This window comes from Bombus affinis, chromosome 4 (assembly GCF_024516045.1).
Source record: "Bombus affinis isolate iyBomAffi1 chromosome 4, iyBomAffi1.2, whole genome shotgun sequence".
Lineage (NCBI taxonomy): Eukaryota > Metazoa > Arthropoda > Insecta > Hymenoptera > Apidae > Bombus > Bombus affinis.
Genome location: NC_066347.1, coordinates 294400 through 316364, shown reverse-complemented (window position 1 = coordinate 316364; position 21965 = coordinate 294400). Strand labels below are relative to the sequence as shown.

General features: G+C 30.0%; 1 protein-coding gene across 1 annotated transcript in view; it reads left to right on the top strand.

The window, feature by feature from the left end:
- The first annotated feature begins 92 nt into the window (after nt 1-92).
- Nucleotides 93-21965, top strand: part of LOC126915223 (serine-rich adhesin for platelets) — a 133164-nt gene continuing 111291 nt past the window's right edge. Inside the window, exon 1 of the mRNA XM_050719682.1 lies at nt 93-1872. The gene's annotated coding sequence lies outside the window, so the exon portion shown is untranslated. The remainder of the gene's footprint in view (nt 1873-21965) is intronic.

The following is a 21965-nucleotide window of genomic DNA, read 5'->3' as shown; positions in this document are numbered from 1 at the left end:
GTCAGTGGTGCCCTCTTTCAACTCGCTTGAAAATTTGGTAACTCATATGAAGTAGTGATTATATTAAAGACAGGAGGGGGGCATACGATCGCTGTTCCTTTTCTCTAGTTTGCTCTTTTTCCGTTTAATTTCTTTGATCGCATAGATTGTTTTCTTGGTAGTATATGCATTTAAAATTCAAGACAAGTCAAATTTAATTTAAATAAGTATGTTTATACAGAGTAGGAGGTAATCAAACTGGTGTGCGTAATAAACGTCTAGGTAGTTTGTTCGATCAGCTGGTCACTTGTGAGTTGTGTGAGACCGCCTTGAATGTTGGCATACAAGTGCGCCGAGCAGTTGGCTCTTGCCAGGGCTCCAGGAAGGATGTGTAATCGGGGGTGTACGGTTCTTGAGACTGCCACCGGTTTTTTGCGTGCCGGCCGCTTTATGGCCTACAACGCGGCACCATAGCCTCGGCTATCCGATTAAAATATCCTTATTTCGTGGTTTATTCATCCGTCCGGTGTAAAGAGTATGATCGACAACTTGTATTCACAAAAATGGAGTAGTTGCTGGGGAAAAGTTTTCGGTGACGAGTTATTTTCTACGGTGAAAACAATATCGAGAATTGACGACGTTCGTTAGTTACCGCGTACTTATCGTTAAAGTTTCAGTTCGACAAGTTGAAACCTGTATTTTCAAGGTTAGAACTGACGAATATCGTGCACACAACACGACACGACACGACTTGGCGGTGGTGCGCTTCGCATTTTTACGACGCGCTTAGGTTAAGTGTCATTCGATGTACCATCGAATTGTTGAATGACAAGTTGAAAAAGAGGCAGATACTTATTGTATCAATTACATCAAAATTTTCTTTACGGATATTACACGAGTGTACACATTCTGTTTGAGAGAAAGGGTAGTAAACGTGATTCACTGTGGCGAAGAAACAACGAGACGAAGCCTCGCCATTGCAACTGATCAAATTCAACATATGTATTTGTGTGCCCTTCTTGGTGCAACGAAAATTCCCGCAAAATAAGCCGGTCGATACGATCCAAGTGTCTCAGAGAAAGAAATTTGTAGATTTCCTTGGTAAGACAGCGTGATGACCATCGTTCTGCGTTAGTCGTATTGATAGATGATGGGAATGATCCAAAATGTTTTTCTGCAAACGTAACATAACTTCTCTGATCAATTAAGCAAAATTTAAAAAAAGGAATAAAATAGTCTGACTCTAAGCTGCTGTAATATCATTCAATTCATTAAATTTTCGGATCGTATTAATTACTGAACATATTAATTGTTCATATCGATACGTGTTCCAAATTGCAAGAAACCGGAAGGAAGTGTGTGCAATTAAACGATAAAAAAGTACAGCTGACGTGGGTTAGCAAATTATAGGGTTTGTTATCGACGTCATTTAATGGCTCACATGATTCTTGTACTTAATGCAAAACCTAACCTCAATGCAAGCAGTACAAAGTACTTATCGTAAATCGAAATCTGCAGTACTTTCATTTCTAATCGATGAGACAAGCAAGAGAATACGTCAAGTTTGATTTTACAATCGGTTTTTGAAAACGGCTTGACTACTCGATTCCAGTACTTAACAGTTTTGATCTTGGGAGAAAAAGAGAACACACTGTGCCGGGATTATCTATTTATCGACAGTTTATACTAATGTATAGAGTTCAGTGGTGAAAAATTTATTCAGTGTGTGCATAAATAATTAGTGAAACGCTTTTCCATATTAGCAATTTTGTAGCTACTGGCTAACCAACTTTATCGGAGGACGATTTTCTAGCGATAACGAAAACGATTATTACGCAAATAAACGACATCGCTGCCGAAAAATTTTTAGACAGTGCAACGCATCGTATCAAGGTAAATGCATATATGCATAGTGGCATGAAAATAAAACAACTATTTAAGACAAATTATCTTGTATGAAATCTTATTTCATTTCTTAATTTTAACGTTTTCTCTGAAAATTTTTTAATTTGTTTTTTGTTTTACACATTAGCATATTTTAAATATCATAATACTAACGAAACGTGTATTTTTAACGACTTGTATTTTCTGTATAACACTACTTTTTTTATCGTTTATATATTTTGATTAATTCTTTAATTTAATTCCTAGTAAATCGATTATTAAGCATATTCTTTAATGTGAAAAATAAGCTTTCCTGGAATAAAGTAAGGTAGTATTTATTTATTAATGTAAAGATAGAATGCAACGTTGACACAGAAACGAAATTAGGATGATTTTTATAGCATGTAAGAATATATGATAAAATTTCATTTTGGCCAAGCCAAAGACAATCCCTAATAATCAAGACACCTTATGTAACATATACCGTGTATTCTTTGGGTTTGGCTAATCAGGAAGCAATAATAGCTGAGGTATATACACATACCTATGTATATATATCTACATATACATGTGCACCTGTTATGATATTCAACTGCTGTTTACATTTCAATATTTTTTATGTAATTTTGATATAATTATCGATTGTTGCGATATATTTGTTTAATAATATGAATTTTTGGAAATTTTGAGTTATTTCAGGGAACTCGATTCGAATAAAATTTCTTTTATTTTTGCCGACAGGAATAAGAAAGATGCTTAATCAATGTAGAATTTGTAATCAATTTTTTCGGAGTAAAATACTTTTTGGAAGTACATACATACGTGTATACATTTTTTGGTAATTTCGTGTGTGTGTGTGTGTGTGTGTAAGTAACGTTCGTTATTCGCTATTTTAATATCGGCATCACACTGTTCATTTAAAACACAATAAAACGGCAACAAGAAATCGTACATAAACTTTTAAGGAGTCGTTGTAAAAGAGAGGTTTCAATCTTCATTCTTCATGGTGATGTAAGTCGTGAAGAAATTTTTTAAATTTTGCAGAGGCGTTTAGTTCTATAAAATCTTCGGGCAAGGAAATCATCTTTACATTTTCGTACTGCTTGTTAGCGTAAAAGTATCTTCGAGATGATTCATCTTATCGAGATGAAAATAGGGGCTTTGTAGTAAAATGATGTCAAATGAATTGTTATATGATTTTTTCTCACTAGGTTATAACAGTTCGAATATCAGCAATTCTTCGGTAAAAATTCTGTAATTTAATTCCTTAATTTCATTACTGTGGTTTCCTTATTATAAAAAAGACTATGACAAATTGAAAAAAAATTTAGTTAGGTCAGCCATGATTTTTTTATTACGAGGAACTCAACATAAATTAAAAGTTACCGTAACGTATAATATAAACAGTAGTAAACTGCTGTCCCTTTATATTTTTCTCACAAATCCATCATTTATATCATTTATGCAAAATCTTTGACAGTCATTAATATTATGCATGTTATACTATATGTGTGTACATGTATTTGTAAAGAATCTATTCATTTTATCTTTCTTTCTGTTATGTATTACGCATAATTTCTGTTCATTGCTGTAATTCAATTGGATTGTTATGTATGAACAAATCAATCTCATTAAATTTTCTTACAAGACAATGGAAAGTATTAAGCTTCCATTTTAGATCGAAATTATCATATAGATTAATTAGTTTTTCTTCTTTCTAACGAATATTATGAGTTTTTGAAATATTAAACAGGATACTTTTTTTTCTTAATGTACTACGTATATACAAAATTTAACGAAATTTTTAATGAAAAAGTTTTTAATGAAATAATTACTATGTTATGATTACTTATGTTACGATTACTATGTTATGATTATACTTATGTTACTTACTTATGTTATGATTACTATGTCGAATTTTTAATGAAATGTTTACTATGTTATACAGAGTGTTCTGTGCAATTTGGCAAAATTACATACATATATGTAGCTCTAAAACGATAGAAAATAAAAGATATGTCATTAGGCAAAATGAAAAGGTTCCGATCGTGTTTTGAAGATTTTACGTTTACCTTTATTTTTCTAAAGTGAATTATAAATGTTTCTATATAGCAATCGATGCCAAACGGTCTTTTTATTTTCTACATATAAAAAATGAATATCTTTTACTTAATAAACACATAGATCGAAATTGATTAATTTACAAGATATTTGAACTTTTATTTCGTAAAACTTCTCGTATGAAAAACAAAGAAAGATATATCGCAGTAGCAGTACAATTGTGTTTATATCTATATGTATCTGTTTCTTTTTCATACAATTATTTTTACAAGATCAAAGTTAAAATATATCTTCAACTAATCAATTTAATGTCATTTACGTGGATCAATCTTTATACATATGTACGTACATATATACATATCTTTTTAATTCTTATGGTTTCAACGATGTATTAAAATCACATATGTCAGTGGCTCGCGAAAGTATTCGGACACCCTATAGAAACTTTTTATAAATATATACATAGGTATATTACAAGTGTTACACGAAACTTTATGATGTTTTATTAGCGCTGTAATGAGATATGACTATCACGATTATATTAATAACGTTTGAAATAAATCTGATAATGTGTATAGAAGGTACAAGATATTTATTAATTTATTGCAAACATACAGGTACACTTCGTAAAGATTATTATTTAAATAGTCAATTATTCATTAGAGTATTTATTGTAGTAAGTCGTGATATTTAGAGAGACCATTTTTACTATTAATTATGTGTTTAAGACTCATGTAGTATATTAATTTTTTTATTAAATGTATGTTTGCAATGAATGTTTTGTCATTTCTACGTATACATCATTGGATTGGTTTCAAATTTTGCCAATATAATCACAATAATCGTGTCTCACTGCAGTTCCATCCAGGTATTATTCCATTAATGAAACATTAAAAAGTTTCGTATAATGCACATAATATAATACATACATAAAAGTTTTCTATGGAAAGTAAGTTAATATTTTCGTGAGTAACTATATTTCAAATATTCAAATTAGATGCAATAGCAAGTAACAGCCAAAAATGATAAGAGAAGTTGTTATCTACAATAGATCGTGTTATTGGATTTAACTATTATTGCCCAAAATAAAATCGATTGTAACTTTCTTTTTATGAGCTATTATATGCCCGATCGTGTGTAAATATTTTCATAAACATTTACAATTAACTGTTCGCATAAATACGATAATGTCGAACGTTGCCGTTTATCTGTCCGTCTATTAATTATCCGCGCTAATTACCGTTAATATATTCACATAAATAACATATACGGATAATGCCTTTTCTTATACATGGGGTGGGAACATAAAATATAATAAAATTAAATTATATATAATTTAATTGCTACCTTTTTCGCTTATTTTCGGCCCAATTGTATTTCTTTAACGTTTTTCTTAAAATATTACAAATCGTTTTTGTTTGTTACTATAAAGAGAGCAGAATATCAATATAAAAATCTCGTTAGAACATATGTATCGTGTAAAGTAACATTTTAAAAGAATATTATGCGGCGAATATGAATGTATAATATTTGGTATAGGTATTTCCAGCATTTTCAATCAATTTATATATTTTAATTTTAATTTTGAACGTTGTTTTTATAAGAGGGAATTCCTAGGATGTACTTAATATTTTTTCCGTTAATATCTGTTTCCTCTTCAATTCGCGTATATTTTATTTGATGAAATAAATTTTATAGAATTTTGAGAAAGGTTGAAATATTTGTAACAGTATGATTAAGTATCTTGTTTTTAGTTATAGAAATTATTTTATGTTTTTGGATTATGCAAATGATTGTACAGATTATTTATTTAGGTACTTTGTGGATGTGCTTTTGTCCGAATAGATCGGATTTGTCCCAACTCCCAATGTAAACACTTCAATTTAGCTTAGTAACGATCACCTACACGACATCGTCCTATTTTTTAAATATTTGTGATATCGTTGGTAGTTGCGTGTATATCCGTTTCTGCTTCTATAAAAGGCTTCATTTACATTCTTGAAAAATCTGATGGTGATGAAAAGAAGTGTACAATTCGATATCTGTTTCTTACAGCAAAGATAATCATTTATATTTATTGTTAGAGATACATTACGTAGAGAGGTAATTATTTTTTAGATTACTCATGATAAATGTTTCATCATTTTATTACAGTAGCAGAAGGTTATATTAATCATACTTTACATAAATATTAAATCTATTCAACACGTTATGGTCGTTATGGATACCATCGGGCCGGTCAAATTCGATACAGATACAATTCGATTCAACAGATATAACAAAAACACTAGATCCATCAGGTACGATAAAGTTACCAGTGGATTTACCACTTTACCAGGTATCATGCAGGCATTTCTAAACTTATCAGGTTTAACAGAGCTATATTAGAATTTGGGGAACACGTCCCGTATTCCAAACATTTATACCCTTCATACATCATAGTTTCACTGACGCTGTGCTCTATGGTATTCCTGGTCAGTTAGCATTCGAGATCCCAGGTTGCTGATGCAAGAGTATACTTTAAAAAAAGTAATCTATATTTCGTATTTACTGCCGCTATTTTAAAACGTTCGGTTAATCTCCGACTACAACTCGATACAACATTTGCCGTGTCGAAAAGGCCACTGCCACAAAAAGCAATGGGAATGTGACCCTGCTACAAAATACATATACATATACAAAATGAACATAAAATAAATTCGATGAGTTGGATCGCGTGCGTATCATATCTGTGGGAGTTGCTCGTGTCTGTATCCTGTATCGGGTATGATAGGTCGAATGGTGTCTGTATCGAGACTGGTAAATTTGGTAGAGTATCTATCGGGTGATCGATGTGGTGTCTCTATTGGGATTAGCGTTTTTCGCAGTGTGTATATTGAGACTGATTGTCCGATGGTGTTTGTATTGGATTTGAGAAAGCCGTGGTGGTTCTTGTATCCGGTATGATGAAACGAATGTTCCTATCTATGTACGTACATCGATGTTTCTATTCAATTTTATATGTTTCTTATTGTCTGTTCATATATGACAAATCCGAATTCATTTGCGTTGGATCTGATAGGACAAATTGTACACAGGTCGGTGTCTTCTCTACGGATTCTCATGATTCTGAAGTTATGTATTTAATCCGATGATTGCGTTTCGTTTTAATTGGATTGGGTGAGGTATATTTTGTAACTCTCTATATCCCATTCCAGAAACTTAGAATCCTAATCTTGTATATATAATTCATTTGTCAGTATTACTAATTTGTATATTTTATATTTCTGTTATATAATTTGTTATATTACAGGAATATTTTCCTTCCTTTGTCTTTCTTCGGAGAATATTGTCAGTGATGGGTATGCCATTACTAATTTCATGCGTTCTTCTTTCAAATTATAGCAATACTTTGTTTTGATATCTGTGTGTCTTCTTCTTTCATTATTTTGTAGAAATATACAGCGATATGAAACAATGTCCCTTTTCATATGCTTTACGTTCAAAGACAAACCTAGAATTAATATTTATATACCAACAAACATCACTAACAAAACGATCAGAGCAGTTAAAGCATTCGAATTTTGAATACATACATATAGCAGCGGATAAAAGTTTAACGCGACTACTTTTCAGATAAATTATTGCGCTATATTATAAATAATAAATGACCAATAGTCTGCAATTGTTCGATATTACTTAAATTATTCGGATAATGTAAAAATTGTTATTAATGTAATAAAATTATTCGAATTCCACTTTATTATATCCTTTTAATATTCGATTTATCAGAAACTAACACTTCTTCCAAATTTTGCAATGTTCAGTGCTTGTGTGCTTCAATGAAGCAATTCCTAGCTTTCGGTTTTTGCAACTGAGTGTTCTTCTGAAATACGCGTCCTTTGTGACTAAAATTATGAAAATACCTCCGAACGGCTTTTAGACAAACGTTCAGATTATTTTTAGCACAAGTTTCATTTTAGAAGTCAGTGGCAGTTCGAAAATGATCCTTTTGGATAAGAAGTGGATGCAGTAGCCTATCTTTACCGTAGTCTTTTAATTGATCCCAATAGCAAGCATATTTTTCTACATTTATAGATACCATACTTGCTTACAAACTCTCAGATCTTTCAACAATATATGCTATATTTCAGCAAATGTCTTTCTCTTTTTGCGTGATGTTACAATGATGTTAGATGTTACATGTGATGTTACAAGTGATGTTACAATTTATATATCCTTTGGGCGTAGATTGCTGGCTGCATCCACGATTTTCATTTAAATTTGGTAATTACTATTATAAATTTAATAATGTTAAATAGACTTATTGTTGTAAGTCTTATGATCGTTCGTAGATAGAGTGTGAGTGTACATGTAATTCTAAGGACAACTTCGAACTGTTGGTTATTTAGTATTTATAATATGGTGTGATAATCTATCAGGAAGGTAGTTTTGTCTTAAACTTTTTTTCACTACTATATATATGTATATTGCACAGAAAATTCTGATTTGTTAGGTATTTAAGTTATGTAAATACATAGCAGTTGTTTACGGTAAACATATTTGTTGATAGATATAACCAAGTTTATATACGAACGAAAAATCTGAAATTTAAACTCGTTTATTTTTGAAACGTCAAAACTTTTATACCTTATACTGCACTACAGCCTTTTCTCTTAAAATTGTATATATAAAATGGTATATATGTAAATCAAACGGAGAAAAAAAATAGTTGTTAACTACTTTCAACTATAGTGCACTCTAACTCGTATTTGTCTACTCAAATGTCTCCAACAATTTGATCAATCCGAAAACTGAAATTGTGAAATAATAAGGGTACTCTCATTCAACAACTAATTTACTTAGTTGATTGCAACTTTCCGAACTGTATAAACTGTAAAGTGTACAAAGTATCGGGAAAGTTATTCGAGTTAGTCGATTTCCCAATTACATTTCGAACAATTATTCGGCATATTACTGGGCAAGGCGCATCGGAACATAATTTGACCGCACACTTACTCTACATTTCTCGTGGAAATCGTAATTTGGTGTGGTTGTATGTAATTAAGAACTCTCTATTGGCAATATATCAAGGATTACGCCGGAAGCGAATACGTAGCCATGCGCAACAGTACGATTAATTGCAAGGTCGAGCAGACACGATGGTTAATTAGTTGGTATTTTTGCAGAAGAAAGATGAACGTCAGCTATATTATATTGGGTGATGATGATGCACGTGACACTGTCTGCTCTGCCATGTATAGACAGAAACGCGTTCGTCACATTCGTGTCGCTTTTAACTTAAATTAAATTGGATTCGTTTTCATCTCACTATCGTATATCGCTCGTCATCCGATCTTTTCCTCTCTTTCATTATTAGCATTATTCATTAAACAGCATTTACCTATATATAGCAGAGTTGTTTGATTAACGTTACGCTAAATTGGAAATAGAGTATTGCCGAGTGACTTACAAATTGCTGAAGACAATCCAGGCATTTTCTGTGCCATACAAAAACTAGATTTTAGATTCTAGATCATGTAACGGTGGGAATGAATCAAATTAAGTTATGGAGGTGAAAAGAATATTTTGACTTTGTTTAATACAGCGATGCTTCTTATGGATGTTTTTCAATTCAATCTGCTAACTCGTAACTTGGATTATCAATTTCTTAGACATAATAATTTCTTTATTTAGGGATCCTGCATTTTCTCTATTTCTGCCGTAAATAAATTATATCATAGCTATATTTAGCAGAATTTTAAATCGACCTATTTCAAATTGATTCACCTTTATAACTTTCAATTTCATGGTTTCATGATGTAGATATTTATGCAAATTAGTTTTTTATCAACACTTTTTTAGGAACATCAGAAATCTATCCTATATTCCATCTACTTTATGTTTTAGGCAAAAATTTGTTTCACTCATTAATGAGTATATTTTACATATTTTTGAGTATTCCGTGCGTTCTCCAGCTTTCAGTTTCTCATAAATGCATATAAATCTGCAGTCTATTTACGATTATAGAAATTTCGAGTTAAAGGATCCTCTGATTAGGGGATTGAATATTAGGTTTAAAGCTGAATATATACAAAGAAGTTTTAGTGTTTAATGACAAATGACGTAAGAAATAATATATGTATGTGCATATTTGCAAGAACTATTTTTGCATTAAGATCGGATAGATTGTGCAGTTTTTCTTCCGTTAGTTAAACGAAGCTGGAGATTTCTGATAATAAGTCATTTTTATATCTTAATTGTGAAACATTATATTTTTCATATCTTTAATATGTAATTCAATATTTAATATATAATATATATATATAACAATATAAAATAGTATATAATTATCTAGACATGTTTAATAACTCGTAACCTCATATAGTTTATTTTTATGAATATATTTTTTCGTTTTAGTAGATCATTTTTTATATGTTTCTATTTATATTTGTTAATATTGTTACTTATCAACAAATTATACACATACAATTTGTCGATATATTTATTGTCAACTAACTCCATTACATAAAAAGTTGGATGTGCTCTATTTCTTTTCAACGATATTATATAAAATGAAACAAATTTCATCATAGTGATGAATGTTATATTTAAAAACAGTTACATCATCGTCAGAAGTAAAACTATAAAATTTTCGTAGAACAGGTTTGGTTAATCAAAAAATTGAAGATGTGAAAAATACATATTTAAGTAAACTAACGTAAGAAGTTCCGTATTTTATAGAGATTTTTATCATTTTCTCTATTATTTTTGCTTCATTTCCGAAGAAAGTCATATCTATCAAATAATTCTTTTGTCACGCATAAAGTAACAAAAACACGTATTTTGTAATCATGGAAGTGTGTCATTCTAAATGCTATATGCGATACGACAATACGTCATCGCTTGACTTACATTAGGAATGTATTCAACAGTGTATTTCTTATCGAACAGTACGTGCCGTATGACGTACCTAGCTTGACTGATCTATAAGTTATTTTAACTGAGCAAAAATGAAGTCCCTAGCCTCTGGTCCCTAGATTTTAGACTCTAGGACGAAAAAGTGGCAGTAGAAGAGAAATTAGGCGTAGTGCCCTTTCAGAAACAATATTGCATGATCCTCTTACAATTAGAAGATGGCATGATCAACGATAGATGACATGCGTAAGCAGTAAGCAGTTGGCACCGGATTAAAGGGATAATGCCAGCCGTTCAGGGAGTCATCCGTCAGTAATAATTACAATATTCTTATTAGATGTTAATAAGGACGCGAAATTTTTAAGGCGGTAAAGATTACAATGACTTATCAAACATTATTTTCCTTAGCAAAATTGGAAACAAATGAAAAGAAATCTCATGATATGAGACGAATTCGGATCCAGGTCGTTCTAGATCTTAGACTCTACATTGTAGATTGCAGACTGAGGCTGGATTACCCGAAACCCATAATTCGAAATAAGAAATTTTCCGTCAAGAAACGGCATACTAGAGTAAAATAGTTGAGATTCGAGCCCCGTGTCCCGCCGAGGTCTAAATCGTGTCAGTCTGCTCGGTCTGTGACGTCAGAGACTTCACTTTTACTCGTTCGATTAATGAAAAAAAAAAAAAAAAAACATTATACAATATGATATTGCTATTGTATATATATTATAATACTAATTTGCAGATTAATTAGTAAATATTTCAACTGTTGTTATGTACATAATATATTCTAACAATTTCCGTCATTCAATAGATGTGAATAGTCAAATTCAACACGCGTAATCATTTTAAAATGTCTCTAATCGTACAGTTGCAAATTGCGAGTTGTAATACAGAATTTTATAAATACGCATCTTCTGAAAAATATATATATTGTATATGTCAGTACATTTAACTACTTTTTGCAAGTTGCATTTCCACTCTTATCATGTTTTACGTTCTTATCATTTCTGGATGATATATATTATCGTTACTGCATTTTTAAAATCAAATCTCGTATTCTTTGTAATTGAATGGAAAAGTTGATACTAGAAAATTGTTCAATAGTTATGCTTTTAACTTTTACTTAAAAGACAAAGTTGCCACATTATACATACATATATTACCACTCAAAAGTATTCGAGCTTTTGATTTTCTTCGACAGGATAATGTTTAAAAAGCAATATTTCTCCTTTTGATCATCACAACTACGCATTGTAATATATTATGACGCGATAAAATAGATTTTTAAAACATAATATGCAATAAATAATTTGTCATTGTCGAATTCGTATTGATCAAAGCTTGTGAAAATTTTGTTTGGAAAATTGTTTATTATCGGCTTATGTAATTTTTTTAACTATGAGTTAGACGGAAACTGTTCTTTGAAATCGATACGAATATTATCAAAATCATTTTAAGTACATGGTGATATCTAAAATCGACGGGTACTGAGTGCTAAGTCAGGGATTTAATCTTTTTACAATGTTATATATACTTATGCAGGATATTTCAACAGATTATTAAACAATAAATATATTTCTTTCTTTTTATATATCACATTAGAGCACTAATTTTAAGATAGACTAAGATTTTTTGCAAACTTAATTTAAGACAATTAACTACTTTCCTTTTCGCTATTATTATTACCAAGATGCTGTGATTGATGATTATCGAACGAGTAATGCTAAACAATTTAAATTGAAAATGTACAGAATGTACATAAAGATGTTTAAATTTAAAGAATGTGCAGAGTGTATAAGTACATTCGAAGCTTTAATATTAAAAATTTCTGCATACATTTCGAATAAAATTTAGTAATATCCAGTCTGGATATCTAGAGCAGTTTTGTGATATTTTTACGAAAAAATGAAAAATAAAAAAAGTTGTTAAAAAAGATTATGGAAATAAGTGCCCGCCTTTCCATGTCAACAATAACTTTAAAGAAAGAAAGAAGAAAAGAGGAAAGAAGAATGACAGAGTTTCCCGATCAATCTAATACATACATTTATTGTTACCATTAATTCGTTAGTGTTCGAATATTTACGTCTATGACATTTATGATATGATTATTTTATATTATACTATATATACATGCATCTGTCTCTGTCGAATACGTTAGTGCCTCGTTAGTGCCTCCCAGCACGTTTCTCTCTTTATTTGGCCGAAGTAAATCGTCTTGCTCAAAATTCTAAGTTCTAACGATGAGTAACAAAATGGTAGAAGAGATGGTGTGTAGTGTGTGGCAACTATGTTCCGCTGCTGCAGACATCGCGGCGACGCGACACGAAGGGGATATACCGTCTTTACCGACCGACTTGCCAAGGTGGCTTGCCACTTGCCATTGCCATCATCGTCATCCACGTCTTCGCAATATGTACTTTTCTTTGTTGTAGCAATTCATAATCGTTGGCGATGCGTTATTTGCAAAAGCCCTTGGCAACGATTCTTCTCAGGAAATATAGCGTGGTCGAGGGCAGTTGTGGAAGGTTGCTCGAGTAGACAGTAAATTCTTCGTTTGTTCTTCTTTTCCCTCCACGAGGATGAAAATGTGTCTGGCGTTTTTAATTTATAATGCTGTACAATGTCGTGTTATTGTCTAACGTATGACCCGAAGGTTACATGCTTGTTATTCATATACGATCGTTACTACATATCTATATATATATATATATATTCTATATTATCTATCTATATATATATATATAGATAATTATCTATTAATTAATATAGATATATAGATATAATTATCTATTATATAGATATAATATATAGATATAATTATCTATTATATAGATATAATATATAGATATAATTATCTATTAATATATATAGATATATAGATATATTATCTATCTATCTATCTATCTATATATATATATATATATAATATAGAATAATACCGATAATATATAGATAATATAGATAATATAAAATATAATGCAATTCCAATAATATATGTGTATATATATACATATATTATGCAATTATATAATGCAATTCCAATAATATATGTGTATATATATACATATATTATGCAATTATATAATGCAATTCCAATAATATATGTATATATATACACATATATTATTGGAATTGCATTATATTACATAATTTATTTATAAATAGACTGCATAGTTTTTATATAAATTCATGCATTTTTAAGGATGCGATTAAAGAAATAGAACCTGAGTAGAAATTTGCTTCCCCCTCTAAATATTATAACTTTACTTTGGAAATTTTGTACATTCATTTAACCACTTAACTGAATGCACATGATTTTTTTAATGCGGCTGATTATTTTGTCGTAGTTATCTGTTTCTATTCTATTGATTCAAGAGTTCTGGATCTCTTATATACTAAAGTATCTATATATTTTACAAACTTCCTTTATCTGTTTCTTTATTATAAAAAAATTGAATTATCTTCACCGATAAATTGGAAAAAAATTTGTAAGTTTTCTAAAGGATCGGATTTCCCATAAACGCGTAACAAGATCAGTCTATTTACAATTATTATCAGCTTGTGTTCTTAATAAACAAAAAAAACTGTAATTAATTATAATTTTCTTTTTTGCGTGAAAGCAAAGATCGAAGTATAAAGAATTAATAATCTATTTTTCAGTAGACAAAGGTTAGAATTTCGTAATTAATCTGCGTAGGAACTTATTTATGTAATTTTCCTTGATAGTGTAAATGTACAATATTTTCCAAAGTTTTCTATTCTATCCTAGAAAAATTCTATGGTAATAAAATAAAATAAAGTAATTGAATTTGTATATTGCAATTTCTTAATTTTATTAATGCTAATCGTTACGGGAGAACGATTACGAAATCTCATGAGTAATCTCCGACCTTACTCCGATTTTGTAATGTATCTCTTTCTCTCTTCATCTTTTTCGGCTTTTGTCTTGTACAACATATACATTTTCCAGGATTCTTGTCGTGAAGGTGCCAAAGATGAGGTCAGATGCACGTATAAGCAAAAGTTCTAAGTAAACCTGTTGTAATCCTCGGCTCTCTTACATTTCGTATACTTCGCTGGTCTAAAAGTTGTTCAACGTGTTTATTGTTATTGTGAGTTATTCTAACTCACCCGAGATCTCATCGCAAATCAAGTACCTATGAAACGCTCCTATCTATCATCGTTTGTTTTATTTTTGTATTCAGTACTCTTTATTATTCATTGATGTAATTTGTCACTGTATCTTGAATAATTAGATGTATATAAATAGTTGATTTATTGTGAAACATGAATTTTATTTATAAATATTTGCGATGATTATTCGTCTATCGAAAGTGATAATTCATATTCCTATGTTTATACATGTGTATATATACACTCTCGATAAGCGGCTCCTATTTTATTACATTAAATAACACTCTTATTCAATAGAATAAACACAAATTATATTCCTATTTTCATATTTTATTCAATTCAAGCTTGTGATAGTTATAAATGAATACAGAAGAAGAATTATATATATATATATAATTGTTAATATATATATGTTACATGTATATTACATATCGATATATATGTATAAATGTATTTTAAGTCGCATCAACTGTCGATATTATTAGCGACTGATTTTGGTACAATGGGTTTTTGTGACTGGGACTGTAAACGTGATCTATGGTTTTAGATGGATTCCGAACCAATAGATTCAAATTTATGTACCGCGTTGAAATAAGCATTGTATGTATATAGTGCTATAATACACATACAATGTACAACACGAATAAATCGAGCTGCGGAGATTCCGGCCGAAAATCGATCGAGACTTGAATTCGCAAACGAATCCGAGATTTAGTCAATCGAGACAGCGCTCTTTAAACAGTTTTATCACTTGCACATTTAAAATGATACAACAATTTTTAAATAAACAAAAAGATCTCCTATTTGGTTTTTACATTAAGTTTGTATTCTTTCTATTCTCCTGTACATTTAAAAAATATGAATTCTAATGTTTGCAATGTTCTTGATTCTTTACAAAGTCTTATGAATTTATCAACCATTTTGTAATTTTTTGGGTTCCATAACTTATTTACCTTTTCAACTACATATGTTATACCTATTAAGTACATATTTCTTTCCAGATATTGGATAGCATTAAAATAAAAGAAATTATCTTATCGCATTTAAGTAATATATTTTCTGTGATTTTCAAATGGAAAATCTGTAATGCCTTTTAATTAATTTATTCTACTTCAAACGGAGAATGGAAATGTCGCATCACTGATCCAAAGGTTTGAAAATAAAGCCCGAAAGTGATAAAAATTAAATTAAATTAATTTAGATTAAATTAAATTAAATATATACATTCTATTTATTCCTTAGATCGGTGTCAACCATGTCGTCTTCGCAATATCAATTACGTTACACGTGTTGCACCGTGACAATTGAGTTTCAGTATCGTTCTAGGACCTCTTTTTCTCTGCTATACTCTATATTTGAACCGATTAACTCGATGGCACGTTTCATTTTTCTTACTTCGTTCCCAGTTAAATGCAACACGTTTATTATCTTTTTTTCTGTATCTCTTTCTTCACAATTGCGAAACCGAGCCGCAATGCGATCGCTCGTGTATTTGTATTCGAAAAGAAGCGAGTCACTTTCCGTGGAATTCCTTCTCGGGATGGGACTCTGTTCACTGGTTTCGACTTCGACTTCGAGCATAATTGATGCGGGGCACGTGCTTTCAGAGTTTGTCACGTGGTTGATGGCGGATCACCAGTTGTAATTTTCCCGCGATTCGTGCAAGAATCGCATGATATACAAACGTGGATTTATCATCCAACGCTGACCGCATGATTAGATATTTCTCGGACGCGCATTTCTTCATTAATTGGTTTATTGTTCTACGGATGTTTTAAAACAATAAAGCACGATGGATTTCATATTTTTTATCGTCCTTCTATCTTTGATGCGTGTGCTCTTTTGATAGGAATGTTAAGCTAGATTGAATTGAAAACAGGAGATATTTTTATAATGTTGTGGAAAGTAGAGATTAAGATAAATTTAGTCTAATAGAAATATAAAACAAAATTAAATAGGTCAGAATATTTAACCAGTAACTGATTGTGGGCCATCCAGAGGCTATAACAAGCAACTCTATGAATTTAAAAGTAGAAAAAACTAATAAAACTTTTATAGACACTATCACAAAATTTTCTTTGTAGAATTTACTACTATTCATAACATTTTCTTATGATGTACGTATAGAAATATAAAACAAAATTAAATAGGTCAGAATATTTAACCAGTAACTGATTGTGGGCCATCCAGAGGCTATAACAAGCAACTCTATGAATTTAAAAGTAGAAAAAACTAATAAAACTTTTATAGACACTATCACAAAATTTTCTTTGTAGAATTTACTACTATTCATAACATTTTCTTATGATGTACGTATAGAAATATAAAACAAAATTAAATAGGTCAGAATATTTAACCAGTAACTGATTGTGGGCCATCCAGAGGCTATAACAAACAATTCTATGAATTTAAAAGTAGAAAAAACTAATAAAACTTTTATAGACACTATCACAAAATTTTCTTTGTAGAATTTACTACTATTCATAACATTTTCTTATGATGTGATGTATGAACTGATGAAATAAAGCATTCGTTTCTTGGGAGCTGATCATTAATCCATTAATGTTTGTATCTATAAAGGAATTAAGAAATATTAAAAGTGAGTTTGTTACGTAGGATTATAGGACGTAGGACAACATGTTGAGAAATTTATGAATTAAATTAAAAAAAAAAAAAAAAACATAAAGAAGGTAATATCGTGCGTTGCCTTATTTAAAGACTAGTTAAGTAATGCATATTTGTATATAGGTTATCGTTATCAGATACTAATACATACTTACTTCATGATGAATATTTAGCAAATTATCAAAGGAAAAATTGTTGCTATCTGATACATAGACCATAGAGCCCGCTTATCAGTTACATTTATTGGCAGTTTAAGTTCTTTTGTAGGTATTTGGATTGTACACTCAGTTGAAGATTATTATTATTCTATTGAAAGTTTTTCACTTCTGGAAATTATCCTTTTAGGTATTATCGTTTATCAAGACTTCCATTAAAAGTTATAATATTGTTCGTACATTCCCACTGTCAAACTATACCAATTATCTATATTAGGTCATTATTGATTGATTTATTGAATAGAATATTCCTTAAAATATTTAGATTGATATTGTTTGAAAAATTATCACGTTATTTGAAAGTTCTATAAAAGTGTTAATATTCTTGCAAAAATATAAATTTTATATTGGAAAATGTAATGTTTATTCCGTGAATATTTTTCTGTAATTGGCAATCGAAGTAAGTAAAACTGTATAGGTTGCGTAAAGATTAATGTAAGTATAAAAATCAAGAATAATTCTCAGTGGCTTCAATACTACCTTCAATGACTGACAAATGTATATATGTTATAAGTAAAATCAGTTTTATATACAATATATGTGCAATATATGTACAATGATATATATATTATATATACACATGTGTGTAGAATTAATGAAATTTCAACATCGTTTTCCAAGCGAACGGTTGAGTTGCGAACCACGGTTTCTTTGTGACTTTTTATCCTCATGATGAGTGGAATACGATGCAGTAAAAAAAATCCTTGAAAAAAGATCTTGAATTTCAAGGTCAAGGTCAATTTTATTTTACAAATCTCCATCGATTCGGAGGTGTAGAATCTCACTATGGTGGCTTTTATATTTGCCTTTTCTACATAGATCCTGTACAAATGAATTTTCCGGTAAAAACATATCAAGATATTTTTATGTCACTTTGCTACGGATCGAAGCACCCTTTGCGTTTATTGAGATTTTATTATTGTAATATTGGCACAAACACCTCGCGTCCTCTGTTAAATTTACGTCATATTTCGGTACTTTTCAGACTCTGAAGAATGGAAAGTTTACTTCCTTCATTGATTGTAGTATTCATCGAAACGAAAGAGTGATCCCATCCCATGTATACATATTGAAATCGATACGTATTATACAGCCTTTTGGGATATTGTACCGAATATAAAATGTCACATTAAAAATTATAATTCCATTTGTTTATACCGATGAAAGATATCTTACTGACGTAATAGGATGTAATATGTTTTTTTCATAAGCATTCATAACATTTCATTTGCAATATTGTGACACATTTGTTCTATTATACACATACATAATAATAATATAGCATGCACTTTAGATATTTTCTATTATTTTCCATGTGTCACATTTGCGACACATTTGTTCTACTATACACATACATAATAGTAATATAGCATGCATTTTAGATATTTTTTTTTATTTTCCATGTGTCTACAAATTGTCCATTTAATTTGATAATTTTTCTCCATATATGTATTTCTCAATATGTGCTTCTCAAGTAATTAAACTTTTGCACAAACTTGTTGACGCTTGAGCCTAATTTAACATTTAATCCGTTTTATTTATTTCTCGCTTGTAAATATTTAGCTATTTAATTGTAGCCCTTTAAAAAAAATATCCCCACAACCATAATTGATTAATACCTTTTGTAAAGAACTGTTTATCTTTAGACTTAATTTAATCCATTTATTTCGTTTCTCATTTGGAAGTATTCGGCTATTGTTCGATTTTCAAATAAAATATTTCCAGAATGAAAAAAAATAAATCATTGTCAGCATATTCTTTCATTTGTAACTTCATTACTATACACTTAACAAATATTTTTGCATTATTTTTATATTATTTTTACATTATAGCGTTACCTTTCTTAAATATATAATATATCACATATTAACTCCAAAAAGTAATACCGGGATATGTTTGTTTCCTTCAAACATTTTCCGATATTTTTTACGATTATAGACCGATAGCCGATAATAATCAATCAAAATGGTTAGCTTTATACCATCGAATATAATATGATTTTTAGAAGGCATATTTGATTTCTCGAAAAATCATGACTGACAATGAAACGAAATGAGCACCTATTTTTGATATCGTACGCTGTATAAGTTTCAAAACGGGCATGCAACAATAGCTGTTAGTTATAAACAATATTTTTTCCGTTTACGGAGTAGGTATTTTGTCGTTGTTTACTTGCACAAAGTGATTTTATCGTTCTCATAAAGAAACTCTTAATTTTCAAGATTAGTTATATCCTAAACATCCATCTCAGTTAGATAAAAAGGGATTATTTAGAATTAAACAACTATTTAAACTAAGAATTGTACAAGGACTATTTAAAATTTTAAATCTTGAATGTTTCAGAATCAATTGTCCTTATTTAAAGAAAATGGCAATGATACTAGATCAATACGGTAGACGATTAATAACGGATTAATACAATAATATATTATAAACTTCAATTATAAAAATAAAAGGAATAAAAAATCACCATTATTATGCATTACTAAAGCAAAAGAATTTATATAAAAAAAGAACCTACTATTTATAGGTAATACAGAACACGATAGAGCTTTCGCATCTACCTAATATTATCTACCTAAAAGAACGACAAGAAAGGATAATAAATGTAGAATATGATATTTCTCGATACCTGATATCAGATTATTAGATTATCTACTTACGCTTGCCAACTAACCGATTAACGACACTCACTTGATGACTGATGACGGACAGTAATAGTAATACAGTTCATTTAACATAAATACTCGGCTCGAGGTTTATTGATGGAACACTTTAATTGCTGACAAATTGCTTTCGTATCATGCCAAAAAATTCCGTCCAAAATAACTTCTAGTATGCCCATTATAATCCATACACCGGTTGCCAATCGATCGAAACATCTCTTTTGCGGCATGTGATATTATATACGTAAAGAAAAAAATTATGTGTAATCATCTATGATGATGTATAAAATTGTAGGAAGAACAATTATCATATCGCTTAGTTGTAACTGTAAACAAAACATTTTAGTGTTTTTGTTAACGATATAATATTTACGCTTTAAATGAATACAATAAATTGTAAATTATTTAAAACTCCCTGCAAGAGTAGGTATTACAGAAATCGTGTGTGCTATTTTTATGAAAATACTTGGATATCTGCGAAAAGTAAAGAATATCAAATATATGTAAGTATATGAAAACGGAAATATTTATTGGAAGAATATTTTTGTAAAAAGTAAACGAGTACCTTATAATTAAGTATAAGGTTGATAAGTGATGTTTTTGATTAAGAGAAATATTTCAAAAGAATCTCTGGAGTGAACTGAGTCAAAACTGATTCACATTAACACGATTTTCATTTAATTACTCCCAATGCCAATCCCATTAACTATATCAGACTATTTCATTCTTAAAATTAAATTTGCTCTTATTAGCAAGCATCTATCCACTAACGATTTCAAACAGAACTTATAAATCTTGGATTGATCCTTAGCAGAAAATCGTTACGCCAGGATAACGAAAAATTGAACTATCATTTCAGTCAGTTTTCATGGAAAGTTTGGCCTTTTTCGTGAAGGAGGAGCTCGTGTATAAGTATAAAGATAGGTTTATAACGTGAAATAATAAAGCGTGTCATTATCGTTGCTTAAGACTTAAGGTAGGTCGGAGGTTACCTCAAACGTGAGTTTATTACTATCAAAGAAACGTGCGACGTCAGTAGGCGTCAGCCTTGAATCAGCTGTTTGCTTTCAATGTTGACCAGTATTACTGCAACGCGTGTTCTACATATAAAACTTGTGTATTCAGTTGTTCAATCGTTTCTTCGGTATACATTATACATATACTATACATTAGTTGTTCGTATCTGCCTTGGATATTTCATACAACGATGTATAATATATACTTGTACAATACATGATACTTACACCTCTCGAGGAGAAATTCTTCGATGGAAAGGACGATGATTATAATGAAGAGTATGTAATAAAATTATTTATAGTGAAATAATGTATTTTATTTCTTATTTCAATCGGTTACAATTTTTAAATATTTACATACTTTTCTTTTATATACTGTGTACAATAAGCAAAATGTTATGAAATTTTCTCCATATATTTTTTATTTTTAGGTTCTTGCAGGATGATAATAAAATTATATACATCAGTTTTTACAAATACAA